The following is a 27,369-nucleotide window of genomic DNA, read 5'->3' on the forward strand; positions in this document are numbered from 1 at the left end:
AACTGTCAGTGTTGAAATTTCTTCTTCGCACATCCACTATCTGAGTAACGGGTATCAGATAGTCGGGGAACTCGACTATAGCGTTCTCTCTCGTTTTTTTTTTATTTTTCTTATTTGGATTAGAGTAGTTTCCGTCAAGTGCACTTATCTTTTTATATGAATGGTGGGCAACGGAGATTATAGGGATAGGAAAACCCCGACCCCAATACCGGCGAGCTGAGCGCAGAGCGCAGCATAGTGCACCCCGATTCCCTCTCCAGTCGAGGCTGTAACCGAAAACAAGCATCAGCCGTACTATATACAATATATGTAGTCATACAAAACAAAGGACGTGCGATTCGCCATCAAGAACTTGGTCAATCTAACCTATAACTTCTGGTCTTCATCCTGTTTGGATGATCCCGAGATCATACAAAGTCAATGGAAGATAAGCTCTGGTAATAGCTCTCTTCAAGAGTACAGATTTTGTAGTTACTAGATTACAAATCGGTTGTCAGCTTGCGGAATAGGAGTTCTCACTTAAAATAAAACATGGAGAGAACTGCCCAAGAAGACCAAACGATTTTATTCGTTTTTTTCTGTTATTTCAAGTATCTGAGTGATGGAATGAGCAATTGCAATTCAATAATTTTGATTGACCTCGCCAGATAAGAATAATTAACAAGTGTTTTATATGCTTTATTGCCCCATACCTGAAACATACGGTCTTAGAGATTATCTTTGAGATTCGACTAGTATAACGCATCAAAGCCCATAATCTATATAATTTTGAGTAGCGTTAGAAGTGAATGGGGGTATCTTGATATGGAATTTGGCATTTATGGAACGGACAAATTTAATAGAACTGATTTTATAAACCAGAAAAGAGATTAGGATCAACAAGATGGAAAGCAACGATAATAGTAATGGAACTATTTTAAATAATCCCGAATACTGTCGAATTTGTCATGCAAGGCTCGAAAAAAGCCAGTTGGTTGCAACAACCCCGTGTAAACATTCCTTTCACCATGCTTGCTTAACAAATAGGCTTATAAGCTCTTCAGCTTGTCCTACTTGCCGCGCTCATTGTACTACAGAACTACTTACGATCGTTGATGTAGATCTTCAGACCGAATTGGCTAATGCAGAACAGGCTGAACGAGCAGTCGTAGCAAATGTACCTTCTGAGGCAGGAGGCATGGAGAACGTCTTTCATTAGAAGGAACTTTGCCAAGACGAGGCAGAGGCCGAGGACGAGGTAATAGTACAAGACGGGGTGTAACTACTAGATCCATGCAAAGAAATCTGGTTGAACCTTTAGAAAAATCTAGCCGTATACAAGAACCATACAATGGCAAGGATAAACAGGAAATGATTAACGTTATTAAATCAGCCGTAGGGTCGCAACAAAAAACACTGTTAGAGAAGCTTACAGAACACATTAATGCGATCCTGCACGTCCTGCAAAGGCAATGGGGATGCAATCGAGTAGCGCCTCGACTGGTGCTAGGCGTCAGCACTCATCCAATGATCAGGCTATCACAGAACTACAGGAAAATGAATTAAGGAACTCTACACAGAGGTCGTCAACTAGTATTTCTTCTAATAAGGTTGGACAAGTTATTCACGAAACTTAAATTTGAGCAAGGAAAGCAAGGAAACTCCATCGGCCGCAGAATTTATTTACCGAGTTTGCTCATTGACAGCTCGAACTTTAGGTAACGATTTTTAACTAGTATGCGATCATTTGCACTTAATGTTATCTGGAAGGGCAAGGGATTGATTATGGCAATTTCTAAGAAAGCACGAGGAGCTCACTTGGAAAACCTTCTGTTTTGCTTTTAGGGACAAGTATGATGATGCAGACGATGATGTTGACTTATGGAGGAGAATTTCTAAACGTAAACAAGGAGAGAATGAATCTTTCGATTCGTATCAAGTTAGTATGGAAGAACTAGTAAATCGACTAGTGAGATCTTTACCCGAACCGGACTTGGTTAAGCTGTTGATAGATAATTCGAAAAGTTCCCTTCGACTTGAATTACTTCACTTAAACATAGTCTCAGTTAAAAAATTGTACGCAGAAGTTAAGAAGCACGAAAAATTCTATAACGAAGTTCGACATAATTCAACTAAAACCTCATTCGCATATCGACGTTATATTTCTGATGTTAGTCAGGAACCAGATAATGTCGGAGATTCGCAACCAATAGTATTAGCGATCAATCGTTTTAAAATAACTTGCTGGAATTGTGAAAAAGTACGACACCGTTGGGACGATTGTTTTGACGTCAAGACCATATGTTGCTATGGGTGTGGCACCAAGAATATCTATAAGCCGAATTGTCCGAAATGTAATCCTTTGGAAAACCGATCGAAGGATGTGTCGACCAGTCCACAGTAGGCACATCCGAACACCAGCCGACGGCGACATTTCTATTGGAAGAATCTTTTCAGGAAGTCGGACACGAATCAAAAAACGTAAACACTTCGTCTTTACCTTTTCATGAAAGATGGTCTAATTACATGAAAGTTAGAAATAAGATATTTGGAAATATAAGCAACATTATTAGAGCAGTTAAACCTAGAAGATCCACTCTTCGTCTACGAAACTTCTGGAAGAAAATAGTTCATACTCGTAGGCTTTTGATTTCTTCATTACAGAGGAAGGGAGATAATCGCCTCTACACTTCCGTGGTCATCAACGACAAGGAGTACAACGCCTTGTTAGACTCAGGAGCCACCGTTAGTTGCGTAGGTCATGATGCAGCTCAATCGCTCTTGAGGTTCGTTAGTGTTCCGGAAAAGTTAAGCAAGTGGCAACCTTTGTCCCGTTAAAGGCATATTAACATACATATCGGAATATTACCGAAAACATAGACTTTTTCATTATACCCGACTTAAGTCAAGAAGTTTATCTTGGAATAGACTTCTTTAGAAAGTTTAAACTTGCAGATAAGCTTGAGGAAAGCATCAGTGAGTTAGATTGTGGTCCTGCAGACGAAGATATGGAATCACCAAAGTTACACAACCTTTCCATTAGTGATCAACGTAAGCTAAAAGCCGTGATTGACATTTTTCCCTCTTATGAAAAAGAAGGCTTGGGGCGAACAAACCTCATTTCTCACTCGATTGACGTCGGCGAGGCTAAGGCTGTTAAACAAAGGCACTGGTCGATCTCACCTGCACGGGAGAAAGTTATGTTCGCCGAGATAGACAATATGTTAGCTCTTGATATAATCAAACCTTCTAGCAGTCCCTGGAGCAGCAATTGCGTGATTGTGCAAAAAGGAAGCAAGGTCGGTTATGTTTGGACTCCCACGAAGTCAATAAACATACTAGGAAGGACGCGTACCCTTTACCTCAAATTGATGGGATCCTGAGTCACCTCCTGCACGATTTATAACCGGTCTCGACATGAAACATGCTTTTTGGCAAATAATGTTAGATGAGAAGTCGCCTCTTTACCATTACAAAGTCATGCCATTTGGTCTTACTAACGCTCCACAGACATTATGCCGTCTAATGTATCATGTCATGCCCATCTTCGCAACCGAGTTTTTGTATACCTTGATGACTTATTAGACCTTTCCGATGATTTTGATTCGCACTTGGTTATTTTACAAGAAATAGCACTTTATTTACGGAAGGCCAATATAACCATTAATGTAGGAAAATCTAAGTTCTCCATGAGAGAAATAAAATACCTTGGACCGATCCATCAAAAATTGAGGCTATTAATGAGTTTCCACTTTCAACAACAGTGAAACAAGTGCGTCGGTTCTTAGGCCTTTCCGGATGGTATCGGAGATTTGTAGATATCTATGCCACCATAAGATATCCCCTGACAGAGATGATTAAAAAGAATAAAACCTCGTTAGCCTGGGATAGCGCTGCTAAAAACGCCTTTGAGGAATTGAAACATAGATTAACAACCGCTCCTATTCTGGTGACACCAAATTTCTCAAAGCCATTCGTTTTGTTGTGTGATGCTAGTTCGTTCGGATTGGGTTGCGTCCTCGCCCAACCAAATGGGGAAGGGTGTGAGTGGCCAATTGGGTACATGTCATGCAAGTTATCCAAAGCACAACGAAATTATTCCGTACCGAACTGGAATGTTTGGCTGTTATTAAGGGAATAAAGAAATTTCGTGCGTACATCGACGGTCAAGACTTCTTGGTAATTACGGACCACGCAACACTTCAGTGGCTCATGCGTCAAAAAGATTTGTCAGGAAGGCTTGCCCGATGGGCTATCCAATTGCAAGGTTTTGACTTTCGCATAGAACATTGCAAGGGTTCTCAAAATGTCGTTGCTGACACGCTTTCAAGGCAGAACGAGTCAGTAGAGGAATTCGAAGAATTAGGTCCAATTATCGATTTGGAATCGGAAGAGTTTCGCTCGGTTGAGTATTTAGACCTGATTGATCGCATTCGTGCAAATCAAGAAAAACTCTCTGATCTTAAAGAGACAGACGGATATGTCTATATCTATCTGACGATAGTTTATGCAAACTTTGGGTACCTTCAAAGTTAACCCAAAGTGTTCTTCAACAAGCTCATGATCCTCCAAGCGCATCGCATTGTGGCACAGGAAAAATGATTGAACAGCTTAAAAGGTATCTGTTTTGGCTAAAAATGCTTATACAAATTCGAGAGTATGTAAAAGCCTGTTTGACCTGTAAGCAAACTAAGAGTCCGAACGTAGTTCTTTGTCCCCCGATTGGAAATCCTAGGCAAACAGAGAGAGAGACTGTAGATGGATTTGCTAGGTCCATACCCTCGTTCGAAATCAGGAAATATAGGATTGTTGATCATAGTGGATCAATTTACTAGTTCCATTTCCTCTGTCCCTTGAAAAAATTTACATCCGCCAAGATATGTGAATACCTGAAGAATTCTATTTTGTTTACATTCGGAGTACCAGAGTCAATTTTATCTGACAATGAATCTGAATTTTGGTCCGGATTTTTTGAATCGTTTCTAACCCGATATTCAATCAAGCATATATGCACTGCTGTTTACTCTTCACAAATTAACGCAAGCGAGAGATTAAATCGTTCGGTTTTAGCGGCGATTTGGGCTTACGTGGGTACAGATCATACAACCTGGGATCCGAATTTGAATGAGATTAATGGTGCTCTTCGATCTAGTTTACACACCACGACGTGATATTCACTGTACTTTATAACGTTCGGTCAAAACATGATCCTGAATGGCAAGGATTAGGAACTGCTCAGAAAACTTAATATGATTTCAGATAATGCGAGAATACGGTATCCCAATGCGTTACAAATGGCTAGATACGCAGCACAGCTGAACACTGCCAAATCTCACGAAGCCAACGCTAAAATATATAACTTAAGAAGTCGAAAAATCCAATTTCAAGTCGGAGATTAGGTTTGTGTTCGAAACTTTGCCCAAAGCAACGCTAGCAAACAATTCAGCCATAAACTAGCTAAAGTGTTCGTCCCCGCAACCATAGCTAGAAAACTTGGTCCAGTATATCCCCTCTGGTGAAAATGGAAAGAAAATTGGCGTATATCACGCAAAAGATACACGTGCGGTCTTTAAATAAAAGAAAGTGTAGAAAACCGGATTCCTAAAACTTCTTCGATTCCTAAACTTTGTAAGAAGCGTACATTGTATTTGCAAAAGCAGGTAAATAAGAACACGGAACACCGTTATTTTGTGCAGAAACTGACGACGAGTTCTTTACAGAATTGAGGTACTGTTGGCCGGCAAAGTTACGCGCCTATGTGTAGCCAAGCCACGCGGTGTACATATATATTGGCGAGGGTGCGCATTCGCTACACACATATGGATACACATATTTATGCATAGACGCTGCCGTTTTTTATCTGTTATTTCAAGTATCTGAGTGATGGAATGAGCAATTGCAATTCAATAATTTTGATTGACCTCGCCAGATAAGAATAATTAACAAGTTATTTATATGCTTTATTGCCCCATACCTGAAACATACGGTCTTAGAGATTATCTTTGAGATTCGACTAGTATAACGCATCAAAGCCCATAATCTATATAATTTTGAGTAGCGTTAGAAGTGAATGGGGGTATCTTGATATGGAATTTGGCATTTATGGAACGGACAAATTTAATAGAACTGATTTTATAAACCAGAAAAGAGATTAGGATCAACAAGATGGAAAGCAACGATAATAGTAATGGAACTATTTTAAATAATCCCGAATACTGTCGAATTTGTCATGCAAGGCTCGAAAAAAGCCAGTTGGTTGCAACAACCCCGTGTAAACATTCCTTTCACCATGCTTGCTTAACAAATAGGCTTATAAGCTCTTCAGCTTGTCCTACTTGCCGCGCTCATTGTACTACAGAACTACTTACGATCGTTGATGTAGATCTTCAGACCGAATTGGCTAATGCAGAACAGGCTGAACGAGCAGTCGTAGCAAATGTACCTTCTGAGGCAGGAGGCATGGAGAACGTCTTTCATTAGAAGGAACTTTGCCAAGACGAGGCAGAGGCCGAGGACGAGGTAATAGTACAAGACGGGGTGTAACTACTAGATCCATGCAAAGAAATCTGGTTGAACCTTTAGAAAAATCTAGCCGTATACAAGAACCATACAATGGCAAGGATAAACAGGAAATGATTAACGTTATTAAATCAGCCGTAGGGTCGCAACAAAAAACACTGTTAGAGAAGCTTACAGAACACATTAATGCGATCCTGCACGTCCTGCAAAGGCAATGGGGATGCAATCGAGTAGCGCCTCGACTGGTGCTAGGCGTCAGCACTCATCCAATGATCAGGCTATCACAGAACTACAGGAAAATGAATTAAGGAACTCTACACAGAGGTCGTCAACTAGTATTTCTTCTAATAAGGTTGGACAAGTTATTCACGAAACTTAAATTTGAGCAAGGAAAGCAAGGAAACTCCATCGGCCGCAGAATTTATTTACCGAGTTTGCTCATTGACAGCTCGAACTTTAGGTAACGATTTTTAACTAGTATGCGATCATTTGCACTTAATGTTATCTGGAAGGGCAAGGGATTGATTATGGCAATTTCTAAGAAAGCACGAGGAGCTCACTTGGAAAACCTTCTGTTTTGCTTTTAGGGACAAGTATGATGATGCAGACGATGATGTTGACTTATGGAGGAGAATTTCTAAACGTAAACAAGGAGAGAATGAATCTTTCGATTCGTATCAAGTTAGTATGGAAGAACTAGTAAATCGACTAGTGAGATCTTTACCCGAACCGGACTTGGTTAAGCTGTTGATAGATAATTCGAAAAGTTCCCTTCGACTTGAATTACTTCACTTAAACATAGTCTCAGTTAAAAAATTGTACGCAGAAGTTAAGAAGCACGAAAAATTCTATAACGAAGTTCGACATAATTCAACTAAAACCTCATTCGCATATCGACGTTATATTTCTGATGTTAGTCAGGAACCAGATAATGTCGGAGATTCGCAACCAATAGTATTAGCGATCAATCGTTTTAAAATAACTTGCTGGAATTGTGAAAAAGTACGACACCGTTGGGACGATTGTTTTGACGTCAAGACCATATGTTGCTATGGGTGTGGCACCAAGAATATCTATAAGCCGAATTGTCCGAAATGTAATCCTTTGGAAAACCGATCGAAGGATGTGTCGACCAGTCCACAGTAGGCACATCCGAACACCAGCCGACGGCGACATTTCTATTGGAAGAATCTTTTCAGGAAGTCGGACACGAATCAAAAAACGTAAACACTTCGTCTTTACCTTTTCATGAAAGATGGTCTAATTACATGAAAGTTAGAAATAAGATATTTGGAAATATAAGCAACATTATTAGAGCAGTTAAACCTAGAAGATCCACTCTTCGTCTACGAAACTTCTGGAAGAAAATAGTTCATACTCGTAGGCTTTTGATTTCTTCATTACAGAGGAAGGGAGATAATCGCCTCTACACTTCCGTGGTCATCAACGACAAGGAGTACAACGCCTTGTTAGACTCAGGAGCCACCGTTAGTTGCGTAGGTCATGATGCAGCTCAATCGCTCTTGAGGTTCGTTAGTGTTCCGGAAAAGTTAAGCAAGTGGCAACCTTTGTCCCGTTAAAGGCATATTAACATACATATCGGAATATTACCGAAAACATAGACTTTTTCATTATACCCGACTTAAGTCAAGAAGTTTATCTTGGAATAGACTTCTTTAGAAAGTTTAAACTTGCAGATAAGCTTGAGGAAAGCATCAGTGAGTTAGATTGTGGTCCTGCAGACGAAGATATGGAATCACCAAAGTTACACAACCTTTCCATTAGTGATCAACGTAAGCTAAAAGCCGTGATTGACATTTTTCCCTCTTATGAAAAAGAAGGCTTGGGGCGAACAAACCTCATTTCTCACTCGATTGACGTCGGCGAGGCTAAGGCTGTTAAACAAAGGCACTGGTCGATCTCACCTGCACGGGAGAAAGTTATGTTCGCCGAGATAGACAATATGTTAGCTCTTGATATAATCAAACCTTCTAGCAGTCCCTGGAGCAGCAATTGCGTGATTGTGCAAAAAGGAAGCAAGGTCGGTTATGTTTGGACTCCCACGAAGTCAATAAACATACTAGGAAGGACGCGTACCCTTTACCTCAAATTGATGGGATCCTGAGTCGCTTACCTCCTGCACGATTTATAACCGGTCTCGACATGAAACATGCTTTTTGGCAAATAATGTTAGATGAGAAGTCGCCTCTTTACCATTACAAAGTCATGCCATTTGGTCTTACTAACGCTCCACAGACATTATGCCGTCTAATGTATCATGTCATGCCCATCTTCGCAACCGAGTTTTTGTATACCTTGATGACTTATTAGACCTTTCCGATGATTTTGATTCGCACTTGGTTATTTTACAAGAAATAGCACTTTATTTACGGAAGGCCAATATAACCATTAATGTAGGAAAATCTAAGTTCTCCATGAGAGAAATAAAATACCTTGGACCGATCCATCAAAAATTCAGGCTATTAATGAGTTTCCACTTTCAACAACAGTGAAACAAGTGCGTCGGTTCTTAGGCCTTTCCGGATGGTATCGGAGATTTGTAGATATCTATGCCACCATAAGATATCCCCTGACAGAGATGATTAAAAAGAATAAAACCTCGTTAGCCTGGGATAGCGCTGCTAAAAACGCCTTTGAGGAATTGAAACATAGATTAACAACCGCTCCTATTCTGGTGACACCAAATTTCTCAAAGCCATTCGTTTTGTTGTGTGATGCTAGTTCGTTCGGATTGGGTTGCGTCCTCGCCCAACCAAATGGGGAAGGGTGTGAGTGGCCAATTGGGTACATGTCATGCAAGTTATCCAAAGCACAACGAAATTATTCCGTACCGAACTGGAATGTTTGGCTGTTATTAAGGGAATAAAGAAATTTCGTGCGTACATCGACGGTCAAGACTTCTTGGTAATTACGGACCACGCAACACTTCAGTGGCTCATGCGTCAAAAAGATTTGTCAGGAAGGCTTGCCCGATGGGCTATCCAATTGCAAGGTTTTGACTTTCGCATAGAACATTGCAAGGGTTCTCAAAATGTCGTTGCTGACACGCTTTCAAGGCAGAACGAGTCAGTAGAGGAATTCGAAGAATTAGATCCAATTATCGATTTGGAATCGGAAGAGTTTCGCTCGGTTGAGTATTTAGACCTGATTGATCGCATTCGTGCAAATCAAGAAAAACTCTCTGATCTTAAAGAGACAGACGGATATGTCTATATCTATCTGACGATAGTTTATGCAAACTTTGGGTACCTTCAAAGTTAACCCAAAGTGTTCTTCAACAAGCTCATGATCCTCCAAGCGCATCGCATTGTGGCACAGGAAAAATGATTGAACAGCTTAAAAGGTATCTGTTTTGGCTAAAAATGCTTATACAAATTCGAGAGTATGTAAAAGCCTGTTTGACCTGTAAGCAAACTAAGAGTCCGAACGTAGTTCTTTGTCCCCCGATTGGAAATCCTAGGCAAACAGAGAGAGAGACTGTAGATGGATTTGCTAGGTCCATACCCTCGTTCGAAATCAGGAAATATAGGATTGTTGATCATAGTGGATCAATTTACTAGTTCCATTTCCTCTGTCCCTTGAAAAAATTTACATCCGCCAAGATATGTGAATACCTGAAGAATTCAATTTTGTTTACATTCGGAGTACCAGAGTCAATTTTATCTGACAATGAATCTGAATTTTGGTCCGGATTTTTTGAATCGTTTCTAACCCGATATTCAATCAAGCATATATGCATTGCTGTTTACTCTTCACAAATTAACGCAAGCGAGAGATTAAATCGTTCGGTTTTAGCGGCGATTTGGGCTTACGTGGGTACAGATCATACAACCTGGGATCCGAATTTGAATGAGATTAATGGTGCTCTTCGATCTAGTTTACACACCACGACGTGATATTCACTGTACTTTATAACGTTCGGTCAAAACATGATCCTGAATGGCAAGGATTAGGAACTGCTCAGAAAACTTAATATGATTTCAGATAATGCGAGAATACGGTATCCCAATGCGTTACAAATGGCTAGATACGCAGCACAGCTGAACACTGCCAAATCTCACGAAGCCAACGCTAAAATATATAACTTAAGAAGTCGAAAAATCCAATTTCAAGTCGGAGATTAGGTTTGTGTTCGAAACTTTGCCCAAAGCAACGCTAGCAAACAATTCAGCCATAAACTAGCTAAAGTGTTCGTCCCCGCAACCATAGCTAGAAAACTTGGTCCAGTATATCCCCTCTGGTGAAAATGGAAAGAAAATTGGCGTATATCACGCAAAAGATACACGTGCGGTCTTTAAATAAAAGAAAGTGTAGAAAACCGGATTCCTAAAACTTCTTCGATTCCTAAACTTTGTAAGAAGCGTACATTGTATTTGCAAAAGCAGGTAAATAAGAACACGGAACACCGTTATTTTGTGCAGAAACTGACGACGAGTTCTTTACAGAATTGAGGTACTGTTGGCCGGCAAAGTTACGCGCCTATGTGTAGCCAAGCCACGCGGTGTACATATATATTGGCGAGGGTGCGCATTCGCTACACACATATGGATACACATATTTATGCATAGACGCTGCCGTTTTTTATCTGTTATTTCAAGTATCTGAGTGATGGAATGAGCAATTGCAATTCAATAATTTTGATTGACCTCGCCAGATAAGAATAATTAACAAGTTATTTATATGCTTTATTGCCCCATACCTGAAACATACGGTCTTAGAGATTATCTTTGAGATTCGACTAGTATAACGCATCAAAGCCCATAATCTATATAATTTTGAGTAGCGTTAGAAGTGAATGGGGGTATCTTGATATGGAATTTGGCATTTATGGAACGGACAAATTTAATAGAACTGATTTTATAAACCAGAAAAGAGATTAGGATCAACAAGATGGAAAGCAACGATAATAGTAATGGAACTATTTTAAATAATCCCGAATACTGTCGAATTTGTCATGCAAGGCTCGAAAAAAGCCAGTTGGTTGCAACAACCCCGTGTAAACATTCCTTTCACCATGCTTGCTTAACAAATAGGCTTATAAGCTCTTCAGCTTGTCCTACTTGCCGCGCTCATTGTACTACAGAACTACTTACGATCGTTGATGTAGATCTTCAGACCGAATTGGCTAATGCAGAACAGGCTGAACGAGCAGTCGTAGCAAATGTACCTTCTGAGGCAGGAGGCATGGAGAACGTCTTTCATTAGAAGGAACTTTGCCAAGACGAGGCAGAGGCCGAGGACGAGGTAATAGTACAAGACGGGGTGTAACTACTAGATCCATGCAAAGAAATCTGGTTGAACCTTTAGAAAAATCTAGCCGTATACAAGAACCATACAATGGCAAGGATAAACAGGAAATGATTAACGTTATTAAATCAGCCGTAGGGTCGCAACAAAAAACACTGTTAGAGAAGCTTACAGAACACATTAATGCGATCCTGCACGTCCTGCAAAGGCAATGGGGATGCAATCGAGTAGCGCCTCGACTGGTGCTAGGCGTCAGCACTCATCCAATGATCAGGCTATCACAGAACTACAGGAAAATGAATTAAGGAACTCTACACAGAGGTCGTCAACTAGTATTTCTTCTAATAAGGTTGGACAAGTTATTCACGAAACTTAAATTTGAGCAAGGAAAGCAAGGAAACTCCATCGGCCGCAGAATTTATTTACCGAGTTTGCTCATTGACAGCTCGAACTTTAGGTAACGATTTTTAACTAGTATGCGATCATTTGCACTTAATGTTATCTGGAAGGGCAAGGGATTGATTATGGCAATTTCTAAGAAAGCACGAGGAGCTCACTTGGAAAACCTTCTGTTTTGCTTTTAGGGACAAGTATGATGATGCAGACGATGATGTTGACTTATGGAGGAGAATTTCTAAACGTAAACAAGGAGAGAATGAATCTTTCGATTCGTATCAAGTTAGTATGGAAGAACTAGTAAATCGACTAGTGAGATCTTTACCCGAACCGGACTTGGTTAAGCTGTTGATAGATAATTCGAAAAGTTCCCTTCGACTTGAATTACTTCACTTAAACATAGTCTCAGTTAAAAAATTGTACGCAGAAGTTAAGAAGCACGAAAAATTCTATAACGAAGTTCGACATAATTCAACTAAAACCTCATTCGCATATCGACGTTATATTTCTGATGTTAGTCAGGAACCAGATAATGTCGGAGATTCGCAACCAATAGTATTAGCGATCAATCGTTTTAAAATAACTTGCTGGAATTGTGAAAAAGTACGACACCGTTGGGACGATTGTTTTGACGTCAAGACCATATGTTGCTATGGGTGTGGCACCAAGAATATCTATAAGCCGAATTGTCCGAAATGTAATCCTTTGGAAAACCGATCGAAGGATGTGTCGACCAGTCCACAGTAGGCACATCCGAACACCAGCCGACGGCGACATTTCTATTGGAAGAATCTTTTCAGGAAGTCGGACACGAATCAAAAAACGTAAACACTTCGTCTTTACCTTTTCATGAAAGATGGTCTAATTACATGAAAGTTAGAAATAAGATATTTGGAAATATAAGCAACATTATTAGAGCAGTTAAACCTAGAAGATCCACTCTTCGTCTACGAAACTTCTGGAAGAAAATAGTTCATACTCGTAGGCTTTTGATTTCTTCATTACAGAGGAAGGGAGATAATCGCCTCTACACTTCCGTGGTCATCAACGACAAGGAGTACAACGCCTTGTTAGACTCAGGAGCCACCGTTAGTTGCGTAGGTCATGATGCAGCTCAATCGCTCTTGAGGTTCGTTAGTGTTCCGGAAAAGTTAAGCAAGTGGCAACCTTTGTCCCGTTAAAGGCATATTAACATACATATCGGAATATTACCGAAAACATAGACTTTTTCATTATACCCGACTTAAGTCAAGAAGTTTATCTTGGAATAGACTTCTTTAGAAAGTTTAAACTTGCAGATAAGCTTGAGGAAAGCATCAGTGAGTTAGATTGTGGTCCTGCAGACGAAGATATGGAATCACCAAAGTTACACAACCTTTCCATTAGTGATCAACGTAAGCTAAAAGCCGTGATTGACATTTTTCCCTCTTATGAAAAAGAAGGCTTGGGGCGAACAAACCTCATTTCTCACTCGATTGACGTCGGCGAGGCTAAGGCTGTTAAACAAAGGCACTGGTCGATCTCACCTGCACGGGAGAAAGTTATGTTCGCCGAGATAGACAATATGTTAGCTCTTGATATAATCAAACCTTCTAGCAGTCCCTGGAGCAGCAATTGCGTGATTGTGCAAAAAGGAAGCAAGGTCGGTTATGTTTGGACTCCCACGAAGTCAATAAACATACTAGGAAGGACGCGTACCCTTTACCTCAAATTGATGGGATCCTGAGTCGCTTACCTCCTGCACGATTTATAACCGGTCTCGACATGAAACATGCTTTTTGGCAAATAATGTTAGATGAGAAGTCGCCTCTTTACCATTACAAAGTCATGCCATTTGGTCTTACTAACGCTCCACAGACATTATGCCGTCTAATGTATCATGTCATGCCCATCTTCGCAACCGAGTTTTTGTATACCTTGATGACTTATTAGACCTTTCCGATGATTTTGATTCGCACTTGGTTATTTTACAAGAAATAGCACTTTATTTACGGAAGGCCAATATAACCATTAATGTAGGAAAATCTAAGTTCTCCATGAGAGAAATAAAATACCTTGGACCGATCCATCAAAAATTCAGGCTATTAATGAGTTTCCACTTTCAACAACAGTGAAACAAGTGCGTCGGTTCTTAGGCCTTTCCGGATGGTATCGGAGATTTGTAGATATCTATGCCACCATAAGATATCTCCTGACAGAGATGATTAAAAAGAATAAAACCTCGTTAGCCTGGGATAGCGCTGCTAAAAACGCCTTTGAGGAATTGAAACATAGATTAACAACCGCTCCTATTCTGGTGACACCAAATTTCTCAAAGCCATTCGTTTTGTTGTGTGATGCTAGTTCGTTCGGATTGGGTTGCGTCCTCGCCCAACCAAATGGGGAAGGGTGTGAGTGGCCAATTGGGTACATGTCATGCAAGTTATCCAAAGCACAACGAAATTATTCCGTACCGAACTGGAATGTTTGGCTGTTATTAAGGGAATAAAGAAATTTCGTGCGTACATCGACGGTCAAGACTTCTTGGTAATTACGGACCACGCAACACTTCAGTGGCTCATGCGTCAAAAAGATTTGTCAGGAAGGCTTGCCCGATGGGCTATCCAATTGCAAGGTTTTGACTTTCGCATAGAACATTGCAAGGGTTCTCAAAATGTCGTTGCTGACACGCTTTCAAGGCAGAACGAGTCAGTAGAGGAATTCGAAGAATTAGGTCCAATTATCGATTTGGAATCGGAAGAGTTTCGCTCGGTTGAGTATTTAGACCTGATTGATCGCATTCGTGCAAATCAAGAAAAACTCTCTGATCTTAAAGAGACAGACGGATATGTCTATATCTATCTGACGATAGTTTATGCAAACTTTGGGTACCTTCAAAGTTAACCCAAAGTGTTCTTCAACAAGCTCATGATCCTCCAAGCGCATCGCATTGTGGCACAGGAAAAATGATTGAACAGCTTAAAAGGTATCTGTTTTGGCTAAAAATGCTTATACAAATTCGAGAGTATGTAAAAGCCTGTTTGACCTGTAAGCAAACTAAGAGTCCGAACGTAGTTCTTTGTCCCCCGATTGGAAATCCTAGGCAAACAGAGAGAGAGACTGTAGATGGATTTGCTAGGTCCATACCCTCGTTCGAAATCAGGAAATATAGGATTGTTGATCATAGTGGATCAATTTACTAGTTCCATTTCCTCTGTCCCTTGAAAAAATTTACATCCGCCAAGATATGTGAATACCTGAAGAATTCAATTTTGTTTACATTCGGAGTACCAGAGTCAATTTTATCTGACAATGAATCTGAATTTTGGTCCGGATTTTTTGAATCGTTTCTAACCCGATATTCAATCAAGCATATATGCACTGCTGTTTACTCTTCACAAATTAACGCAAGCGAGAGATTAAATCGTTCGGTTTTAGCGGCGATTTGGGCTTACGTGGGTACAGATCATACAACCTGGGATCCGAATTTGAATGAGATTAATGGTGCTCTTCGATCTAGTTTACACACCACGACGTGATATTCACTGTACTTTCTAACGTTCGGTCAAAACATGATCCTGAATGGCAAGGATTACGAACTGCTCAGAAAACTTAATATGATTTCAGATAATGCGAGAATACGGTATCCCAATGCGTTACAAATGGCTAGGTACGCAGCACAGCTGAACACTGCCAAATCTCACGAAGCCAACGCTAAAATATATAACTTAAGAAGTCGAAAAATCCAATTTCAAGTCGGAGATTAGGTTTATGTTCGAAACTTTGCCCAAAGCAACGCTAGCAAACAATTCAGCCATAAACTAGCTAAAGTGTTCGTCCCCGCAACCATAGCTAGAAAACTTGGTCCAGTATATCCTTTCTGGTGAAAATGGAAAGAAAATTGGCGTATATCACGCAAAAGATATTCAGACAAGGTAATACACTTTCCTCTTTCAGATTACGATTCCGGTCGAAAACTTAGGAAGAAAACTTAGAAAAAAAAAGACTTAAATTATTATCATGTGTAAAGACTCAGCCAAGACCACTTTTCGGTATACTTGAGTTAATTGGAACCTCGCAAAAATTCTGCGAGACAGAATCCAAAAGACCTTGTTGTTCCTTTCGCACTTTAGCCGTCGCTCTCATAGCCTGGAAAAGTACCGTTTAAGCTCGCTTGGCTCGTCGCCTCTGCAAAGAGTACAGCGAACACGCGATCATTCCGCGATCTGAGACCACAGACGCGGAAGTGAAGTTAAAACACGTGCGGTCTTTAAATAAAAGAAAGTGTAGAAAACCGGAGTGCATAAATCGCCACTCTTCGATTCCTAAACTTTGTAAGAAGCGTACATTGTATTTGCAAGAGCAGGTAAATAAGAACACGGCACACCGTTATTTTGTGCAGAAACTGACGACGAGTTCTTTACAGAATTGAGGTACTGTTGGCCGGCAAAGTTACGCGCCTATGTGCAGCCAAGCCACGCGGTGTACATATATATTGGCGAGGGTGCGCATTCGCTACACACATATGCATACACATATTTATGCATAGACGGTGCCGACAGAGACCGAAAGCTGCCAAGATTTATTTTCTATGCGATCGTAACTGGCGCAAAGACTTGATCTGCGAATTAGAGACGAAAAAGACAAGGAAAAGGAAGCCAGAACACGTGGAGGAATCAGATGAAGTACAGTAGATAACAGAAAAGTAGAGAAAAAAATCGCCGTGAGTACGAATACATCGCTGATATAGGGTGCCTCATGAACTCCGACCAAGGAGCTTAGAAAGAGAGAGAAAACGTGAAACGAAACGAACCAGTGATGTTGCTGCTGCCTACGGTCGTATAAGAAAACAATAAACCTAAATTCAGAATATTTTCGCTAAATATTAGATTTAACTTAATTCTAAACATGCCTTAGAAATGTAGAGAAAAAAAAAAATATATATATATGTACATATTGAAGATAGCTTAAGCGGACAAGAATATTTGGGGTACGAAATGAAAAGAAACTGAAAGCAAAATAATGAATAAAGGAAATTTAAAGAACTAATTGATAATGAAGATTGAAAGCAATTGAAGAAGAATCAATAAACAAGAAGTGAAGAAAAATAGTCGAACAATAATGGATATTGAATTGAATTGAATACATTTAGATATATAAATATTATTCTAACTCTACTCTAGCAATGGTGACAAATACCTTTACTTAGTAGTTCTACTTAAATATTATCTTTTAATTTTCTACATATATACACCTAGGCACATACACACATATCCACACTTTTTTAACCCGTAATTTACAGCCATGTAGCAGTTCATTGGGCCCAACGAGCTTTTCGGCGACAGCCATGAGGTAATAAATAAATAATTAAATTTAGGTTTAAAAATATAAATAGTACGGTATAGGTAAAATTTCTAGAGTAAAAGTTGAAATTTCTTAAGAAGAATAAGATGATCGATATTTAAAAATTTAGTGTTGCACTTATAGTAAAACCTAAAACGAAAACATAATAAATAAAAACAAACCATGAATATACTAAGAGACAAAGACAGTTAAAAGACTAAAAATTATGCCTAGAGAACGAAATAAGATGAATATGAATATTTTTTTTTGGTTTTGTGAGCTATATTAATTTGAACTTATAATATGATTTTGTAAATAAATAATAATCTGTTCTATTACATAGTGCCAATGAAATATCAAGATTAATGCGGTGAATTAATTTAGTCTAGGGGAAATGTACACCAGGTTGCGGTGAATTAATTTAGTCTAGGGGAAATGTACACCAGGTTCCACACATTTCCAAAGGTATGTCTCCGCCACTCTGTCGGTTTTGTCTTGCGTCGATCTCTAGTATCAGCCGTGCTTTGTCTAACCGCTTAACATTCCACCCTTTTCTTATCGGTGCTACTGTAGTTATTGCGTTTTCTGCTATGTTAAACGTTATATAGTTATGGTCACTTCCGTTGTAGATGTCAAGAACTTTCCAGTCTGTGATTTTGTGTGCTCCGTTTTCTGACACTAGTGTTATGTCAGGGATCGTACCCTCGTTCCCTAGTCGATTGAATGTTGCTGTTGCTCCTACATTTGCAGTGAGTATTCCGATTCTTGCTTCCATATTTAGCACTCTACGGCCTCGAGAGTCGGTTGATGACATACCCCATTCTATAGCTCTTGAGTTAAAGTCACCTGCTATTATAAGGTCGCCTCTTAGTTGCCTTGCGTTGTCTTCAATACATTCAAGTTTCGTCTGGAAAGTCTAAATATCGTCACTTGGGGTCAAGTAGCAGCTAGCTATCGTCCAGTTTCTGATTTGTGTTAGGACATCTCATCTTCCTCTTTTGTCGTTTCTTTGTGGAACCGTAGTAGGGTCGGGGATCCCTCCCTCCCGTCTCTTATTGGTTTTTATTTGGTTTTCTAGCACAATTTGGTGCAGCAGGTCATTTGCCGTTCTGCTTCTATGCATATTAGCTTGAAGAATCTTCATGGCTTTCCTTTTCTGGTTACGCTAGAGCAGTTCGCTGTCCCAGGGAGGTGTCCAACGTCGCTCTTGTTCTCCGATGCACAGATACAACATCTCGGTGCCTTTGTGCAAGTCTTCATTTTATGTCCGCTTTCACCACATCTGATGCAGAGGTCCCTCCTATCCGGTCCTTTGCAGTTATTTTGCAAATGTCCGACCCCGAAACACTTAAAGCATCTCTTTATGTCAAGACACCGCTTAACCCGGCAGCTGGTCTATCCTATTTTTATTCTCTGTTCCGCCAATATCTTTGACGCGTCCCTCATGGGTAGTGTAACAAAGGCTCGCCTTTGTTTTGACCTATTTACTCCTGTCAGGTGTATTACAATTTCTTGGTTTGTATCGCCTGTTCCTTCTCTTATTGCTGAAATTATTTCATCCTCTTGTGTGATGCTGTCGAAATCTCTGATTTCCAGTTTGACCAATTGCTTCATGGTCTTCACTGTAGCACACTCTTTGAGTGTATCCTTGATGTCTTCGCACAGTTTGTCCGTTTTGCATCCTTTTGAAAGTTGCAGAAGCATATTACCTGACTTGGTTTTTCTAACCGACTTTATATAACTGTCGGAATTCTCTGGTTTCAGGTTTTTTCGCAGGTTGCACAACACCCCGGCATAGCTCTTTCTCTCTGCTGGTCTGACTAGCACAGCTTCAGGGCGAGTGCGCGTTCTTGCGCTAGGCTCGTTTTTTGTTTTCTCAGCTCCACTAAAGTGTTGCTTTCCTTTTTCCCCTTCTTATATGTGACCGTTTGAAATCCGACATTTGTCTGCTTATTTCGGACTTTCTTGCTCGGCTCTTGCGCAGCCGGGCTAGTGGCCGTCCTCTTCTTGAGTGTCGAAACTGGTGTTTCGCTCAATAAATTGCCGGATGTATTGTCTTTGGCCTTCCTCGAGCCTTTGAGCGCTCTAGTTCAGCAGCTTTCCAGCTCGATCGGCAATTTTTTACGACATCAAAATGCTCACTCTTTTCTGAGGTGCCATCCTTGACGTCCATGCTGATGTTCCGTTGCTTTTGCATTGCTATCTTGATTTTCCTTAGAATATCTTTGCATTGCGATAAGGCCTTCTCTTCTAACGCCTGCATCTTATATATAAGCTCCTGTCGTGGGGAGCATGACGTCGAGGTCTGTGCGAACAGGGCAGTCGGTTGCGGCGGGTTGGGGGTTATTTCACCTTCGGCCTCTGTTTTGTCCTTGTCAACATCGTTAGGGCTTGGGTGGGTCATCGTCGTCGCGTTGTTGTCCGGTGTTCTTCCTGAATACGTATCCTTCATTGTCCTTGTTTCGTTGTGTGTTGATCATCTTGTGTGAGTTGGTCCAAACTCTAGGCCGCCTCGGGACTTAGCGTTCCCTGAACGCTTTCTGCAACGATTACGCCGTGGCTGCAGTACCAAAAACATATTGTTTCCATGCTTCGACCTTGGCAATGGTCCGACAAAGTCGGCACACACTGTCCCCAGGGCGTTTCCGGGATCTGCGTCAACATTGAACATTGCTTATTCGCATTATTTTCAAACGTTCTTTCTAACGTCTCTCTGCATTGCTAGCCAATAGTACCGGGCTGCCAGCCGTGGCTGCCTCGCCAACGCATCTGAAACTTCGTTTAATTGACCCCCTCTGTTCACGCCAGAAGGGCGCAAACAACTGAGCGGCAGTGTAAGCAGTAAGCTCCTCCACGGCTCGCAAGCACCGCTGCTCGCGCTCTCCTTCTCTCCTCGCGCTCTCCTTCTCTCCTCGCGCTCTCCTTCTTTCCTCGCGCTCTCCCTCTCTCCTCTCGATCTATTCACCACTATGCGGTACTCAAAATGTTAGTTTTAAGTTAGTCTCAATTTACAAGTGCGATAATAAAGTGCAAAATTGAAGTCGATCCCGTGACTTTTTCATTTCTGGAGGAAATTATCAGCAGCAGCCGCAACAGCAACAACAACGACGTCAGAAGCCAAACTATCTTGGACACCAAATCCGCCCACTCCACTTCATGGTCCTTCGAGCCGGATCGGGAAATGACAATCCTAGGAGTTGTCTTCGAACTAGTCCCAGGGTCAAAACCGCGACTCCCACTCCGAAAGCAAAGGTTTTGCCATCGACTAGTTCGAAAACAACTCCTAGGATTGTCATTTCCCGACCAGTGCCGCGAGCGTCTAGTGAGTCTTCTCTATCGAGAAAATCCGAGAGTCCCTCCGCTGTCGGGACTGATTTCCTCCGCGTCACACGCTCTACCACAAAGAAAATGGCATCCTCTGAGCAGCCAACGCCCGCAACCGCAGCGTTGCATATTAATGAGTTTCCACTTTCAACAACAGTGAAACAAGTGCGTCGGTTCTTAGGCCTTTCCGGATGGTATCGGAGATTTGTAGATATCTATGCCACCATAAGATATCTCCTGACAGAGATGATTAAAAAGAATAAAACCTCGTTAGCCTGGGATAGCGCTGCTAAAAACGCCTTTGAGGAATTGAAACATAGATTAACAACCGCTCCTATTCTGGTGACACCAAATTTCTCAAAGCCATTCGTTTTGTTGTGTGATGCTAGTTCGTTCGGATTGGGTTGCGTCCTCGCCCAACCAAATGGGGAAGGGTGTGAGTGGCCAATTGGGTACATGTCATGCAAGTTATCCAAAGCACAACGAAATTATTCCGTACCGAACTGGAATGTTTGGCTGTTATTAAGGGAATAAAGAAATTTCGTGCGTACATCGACGGTCAAGACTTCTTGGTAATTACGGACCACGCAACACTTCAGTGGCTCATGCGTCAAAAAGATTTGTCAGGAAGGCTTGCCCGATGGGCTATCCAATTGCAAGGTTTTGACTTTCGCATAGAACATTGCAAGGGTTCTCAAAATGTCGTTGCTGACACGCTTTCAAGGCAGAACGAGTCAGTAGAGGAATTCGAAGAATTAGATCCAATTATCGATTTGGAATCGGAAGAGTTTCGCTCGGTTGAGTATTTAGACCTGATTGATCGCATTCGTGCAAATCAAGAAAAACTCTCTGATCTTAAAGAGACAGACGGATATGTCTATATCTATCTGACGATAGTTTATGCAAACTTTGGGTACCTTCAAAGTTAACCCAAAGTGTTCTTCAACAAGCTCATGATCCTCCAAGCGCATCGCATTGTGGCACAGGAAAAATGATTGAACAGCTTAAAAGGTATCTGTTTTGGCTAAAAATGCTTATACAAATTCGAGAGTATGTAAAAGCCTGTTTGACCTGTAAGCAAACTAAGAGTCCGAACGTAGTTCTTTGTCCCCCGATTGGAAATCCTAGGCAAACAGAGGGAGAGACTGTAGATGGATTTGCTAGGTCCATACCCTCGTTCGAAATCAGGAAATATAGGATTGTTGATCATAGTGGATCAATTTACTAGTTCCATTTCCTCTGTCCCTTGAAAAAATTTACATCCGCCAAGATATGTGAATACCTAAAGAATTCAATTTTGTTTACATTCGGAGTACCAGAGTCAATTTTATCTGACAATGAATCTGAATTTTGGTCCGGATTTTTTGAATCGTTTCTAACCCGATATTCAATCAAGCATATATGCACTGCTGTTTACTCTTCACAAATTAACGCAAGCGAGAGATTAAATCGTTCGGTTTTAGCGGCGATTTGGGCTTACGTGGGTACAGATCATACAACCTGGGATCAGAATTTGAATGAGATTAATGGTGCTCTTCGATCTAGTTTACACACCACGACGTGATATTCACTGTACTTTCTAACGTTCGGTCAAAACATGATCCTGAATGGCAAGGATTACGAACTGCTCAGAAAACTTAATATGATTTCAGATAATGCGAGAATACGGTATCCCAATGCGTTACAAATGGCTAGGTACGCAGCACAGCTGAACACTGCCAAATCTCACGAAGCCAACGCTAAAATATATAACTTAAGAAGTCGAAAAATCCAATTTCAAGTCGGAGATTAGGTTTATGTTCGAAACTTTGCCCAAAGCAACGCTAGCAAACAATTCAGCCATAAACTAGCTAAAGTGTTCGTCCCCGCAACCATAGCTAGAAAACTTGGTCCAGTATATCCTTTCTGGTGAAAATGGAAAGAAAATTGGCGTATATCACGCAAAAGATATTCAGACAAGGTAATACACTTTCCTCTTTCAGATTACGATTCCGGTCGAAAACTTAGGAAGAAAACTTAGAAAAAAAAGACATCAATTATTATCATGTGTAAAGACTCAGCCAAGACCACTTTTCGGTATACTTGAGTTAATTGGAACCTCGCAAAAATTCTGCGAGACAGAATCCAAAAGACCTTGTTGTTCCTTTCGCACTTTAGCCGTCGCTCTCATAGCCTGGAAAAGTACCGTTTAAGCTCGCTTGGCTCGTCGCCTCTGCAAAGAGTACAGCGAACACGCGATCATTCCGCGATCTGAGACCACAGACGCGGAAGTGAAGTTAAAACACGTGCGGTCTTTAAATAAAAGAAAGTGTAGAAAACCGGAGTGCATAAATCGCCACTCTTCGATTCCTAAACTTTGTAAGAAGCGTACATTGCATTTGCAAGAGCAGGTAAATAAGAACACGGCACACCGTTATTTTGTGCAGAAACTGACGACGAGTTCTTTACGGAATTGAGGTACTGTTGGCCGGCAAAGTTACGCGCCTATGTGCAGCCAAGCCACGCGGTGTACATATATATTGGCGAGGGTGCGCATTCGCTACACACATATGCATACACATATTTATGCATAGACGGTGCCGACAGAGACCGAAAGCTGCCAAGATTTATTTTCTATGCGATCGTAACTGGCGCAAAGACTTGATCTGCGAATTAGAGACGAAAAAGACAAGGAAAAGGAAGCCAGAACACGTGGAGGAATCAGATGAAGTACAGTAGATAACAGAAAAGTAGAGAAAAAAAATCGCCGTGAGTACGAAAACATCGCTGATATAGGGTGCCTCATGAACTCCGACCAAGGAGCTTAGAAAGAGAGAGAAAACGTGAAACGAAACGAACCAGTGATGTTGCTGCTGCCTACGGTCGTATAAGAAAACAATAAACCTAAATTCAGAATATTTTCGCTAAATATTAGATTTAACTTAATTCTAAACATGCCTTAGAAATGTAGAGAAAAATATATATATATATATATATGTACATATTGAAGATAGCTTAAGCGGACAAGAATATTTGGGGTACGAAATGAAAAGAAACTGAAATTGAAGCAAAATAATGAATAAAGGAAATTTAAAGAACTAATTGATAATGAAGATTGAAAGCAATTGAAGAAGAATCAATAAACAAGAAGTGAAGAAAAATAGTCGAACAATAATGGATATTGAATTGAATTGAATACATTTAGATATATAAATATTATTCTAACTTTACTCTAGCAATGGTGACAAATACCTTTACTTAGTAGTTCTACTTAAATATTATCTTTTAATTTTCTACATATATACACCTAGGCACATACACACATATCCACACTTTTTTAACCCGTAATTTACAGCCATGTAGCAGTTCATTGGGCCCAACGAGCTTTTCGGCGACAGCCATGAGGTAATAAATAAATAATTAAATTTAGGTTTAAAAATATAAATAGTACGGTATAGGTAAAATTTCTAGAGTAAAAGTTGAAATTTCTTAAGAAGAATAAGATGATCGATATTTAAAAATTTAGTGTTGCACTTATAGTAAAACCTAAAACGAAAACATAATAAATAAAAACAAACCATGAATATACTAAGAGACAAAGACAGTTAAAAGACTAAAAATTATGCCTAGAGAACGAAATAAGATGAATATGAATATTTTTTTTTGGTTTTGTGAGCTATATTAATTTGAACTTATAATATGATTTTGTAAATAAATAATAATCTGTTCTATTACATAGTGCCAATGAAATATCAAGATTAATGCGGTGAATTAATTTAGTCTAGGGGAAATGTACACCAGGTTGCGGTGAATTAATTTAGTCTAGGGGAAATGTACACCAGGTTCCACACATTTCCAAAGGTATGTCTCCGCCACTCTGTCGGTTTTGTCTTGCGTCGATCTCTAGTATCAGCCGTGCTTTGTCTAACCGCTTAACATTCCACCCTTTTCTTATCGGTGCTACTGTAGTTATTGCGTTTTCTGCTATGTTAAACGTTATATAGTTATGGTCACTTCCGTTGTAGATGTCAAGAACTTTCCAGTCTGTGATTTTGTGTGCTCCGTTTTCTGACACTAGTGTTATGTCAGGGATCGTACCCTCGTTCCCTAGTCGATTGAATGTTGCTGTTGCTCCTACATTTGCAGTGAGTATTCCGATTCTTGCTTCCATATTTAGCACTCTACGGCCTCGAGAGTCGGTTGATGACATACCCCATTCTATAGCTCTTGAGTTAAAGTCACCTGCTATTATAAGGTCGCCTCTTAGTTGCCTTGCGTTGTCTTCAATACATTCAAGTTTCGTCTGGAAAGTCTAAATATCGTCACTTGGGGTCAAGTAGCAGCTAGCTATCGTCCAGTTTCTGATTTGTGTTAGGACATCTCATCTTCCTCTTTTGTCGTTTCTTTGTGGAACCGTAGTAGGGTCGGGGATCCCTCCCTCCCGTCTCTTATTGGTTTTTATTTGGTTTTCTAGCACAATTTGGTGCAGCAGGTCATTTGCCGTTCTGCTTCTATGCATATTAGCTTGAAGAATCTTCATGGCTTTCCTTTTCTGGTTACGCTAGAGCAGTTCGCTGTCCCAGGGAGGTGTCCAACGTCGCTCTTGTTCTCCGATGCACAGATACAACATCTCGGTGCCTTTGTGCAAGTCTTCATTTTATGTCCGCTTTCACCACATCTGATGCAGAGGTCCCTCCTATCCGGTCCTTTGCAGTTATTTTGCAAATGTCCGACCCCGAAACACTTAAAGCATCTCTTTATGTCAAGACACCGCTTAACCCGGCAGCTGGTCTATCCTATTTTTATTCTCTGTTCCGCCAATATCTTTGACGCGTCCCTCATGGGTAGTGTAACAAAGGCTCGCCTTTGTTTTGACCTATTTACTCCTGTCAGGTGTATTACAATTTCTTGGTTTGTATCGCCTGTTCCTTCTCTTATTGCTGAAATTATTTCATCCTCTTGTGTGATGCTGTCGAAATCTCTGATTTCCAGTTTGACCAATTGCTTCATGGTCTTCACTGTAGCACACTCTTTGAGTGTATCCTTGATGTCTTCGCACAGTTTGTCCGTTTTGCATCCTTTTGAAAGTTGCAGAAGCATATTACCTGACTTGGTTTTTCTAACCGACTTTATATAACTGTCGGAATTCTCTGGTTTCAGGTTTTTTCGCAGGTTGCACAACACCCCGGCATAGCTCTTTCTCTCTGCTGGTCTGACTAGCACAGCTTCAGGGCGAGTGCGCGTTCTTGCGCTAGGCTCGTTTTTTGTTTTCTCAGCTCCACTAAAGTGTTGCTTTCCTTTTTCCCCTTCTTATATGTGACCGTTTGAAATCCGACATTTGTCTGCTTATTTCGGACTTTCTTGCTCGGCTCTTGCGCAGCCGGGCTAGTGGCCGTCCTCTTCTTGAGTGTCGAAACTGGTGTTTCGCTCAATAAATTGCCGGATGTATTGTCTTTGGCCTTCCTCGAGCCTTTGAGCGCTCTAGTTCAGCAGCTTTCCAGCTCGATCGGCAATTTTTTACGACATCAAAATGCTCACTCTTTTCTGAGGTGCCATCCTTGACGTCCATGCTGATGTTCCGTTGCTTTTGCATTGCTATCTTGATTTTCCTTAGAATATCTTTGCATTGCGATAAGGCCTTCTCTTCTAACGCCTGCATCTTATATATAAGCTCCTGTCGTGGGGAGCATGACGTCGAGGTCTGTGCGAACAGGGCAGTCGGTTGCGGCGGGTTGGGGGTTATTTCACCTTCGGCCTCTGTTTTGTCCTTGTCAACATCGTTAGGGCTTGGGTGGGTCATCGTCGTCGCGTTGTTGTCCGGTGTTCTTCCTGAATACGTATCCTTCATTGTCCTTGTTTCGTTGTGTGTTGATCATCTTGTGTGAGTTGGTCCAAACTCTAGGCCGCCTCGGGACTTAGCGTTCCCTGAACGCTTTCTGCAACGATTACGCCGTGGCTGCAGTACCAAAAACATATTGTTTCCATGCTTCGACCTTGGCAATGGTCCGACAAAGTCGGCACACACTGTCCCCAGGGCGTTTCCGGGATCTGCGTCAACATTGAACATTGCTTATTCGCATTATTTTCAAACGTTCTTTCTAACGTCTCTCTGCATTGCTAGCCAATAGTACCGGGCTGCCAGCCGTGGCTGCCTCGCCAACGCATCTGAAACTTCGTTTAATTGACCCCCTCTGTTCACGCCAGAAGGGCGCAAACAACTGAGCGGCAGTGTAAGCAGTGTAAAGCTCCTCCACGGCTCGCAAGCACCGCTGCTCGCGCTCTCCTTCTCTCCTCGCGCTCTCCTTCTCTCCTCGCGCTCTCCCTCTCTCCTCTCGATCTATTCACCACTCCGCGGTACTCAAAATGTAAGTTTTAAGTTAGTCTCAATTTACAAGTGCGATAATAAAGTGCAAAATTGAAGTCGATCCCGTGACTTTTTCATTTCTGGAGGAAATTATCAGCAGCAGCCGCAACAGCAACAACAACGACGTCAGAAGCCAAACTATCTTGGACACCAAATCCGCCCACTCCACTTCATGGTCCTTCGAGCCGGATCGGGAAATGACAATCCTAGGAGTTGTC

The 27,369-nt window shown here is 41.0% G+C and overlaps 1 long non-coding RNA gene across 1 annotated transcript; it reads left to right on the forward strand.

Moving 5' to 3' along the window:
• LOC120320587 lies at window positions 1–27,082 on the forward strand. Its single transcript, XR_005560115.1, has 3 exons — window positions 1–17,889; window positions 17,931–24,588; window positions 24,630–27,082. It is a non-coding gene; the product is annotated as an uncharacterized LOC120320587 (long non-coding RNA).
• The last annotated feature ends 287 nt before the right edge of the window (window positions 27,083–27,369 follow it).

This window comes from Drosophila yakuba, chromosome 2L (assembly GCF_016746365.2).
Source record: "Drosophila yakuba strain Tai18E2 chromosome 2L, Prin_Dyak_Tai18E2_2.1, whole genome shotgun sequence".
Lineage (NCBI taxonomy): Eukaryota > Metazoa > Arthropoda > Insecta > Diptera > Drosophilidae > Drosophila > Drosophila yakuba.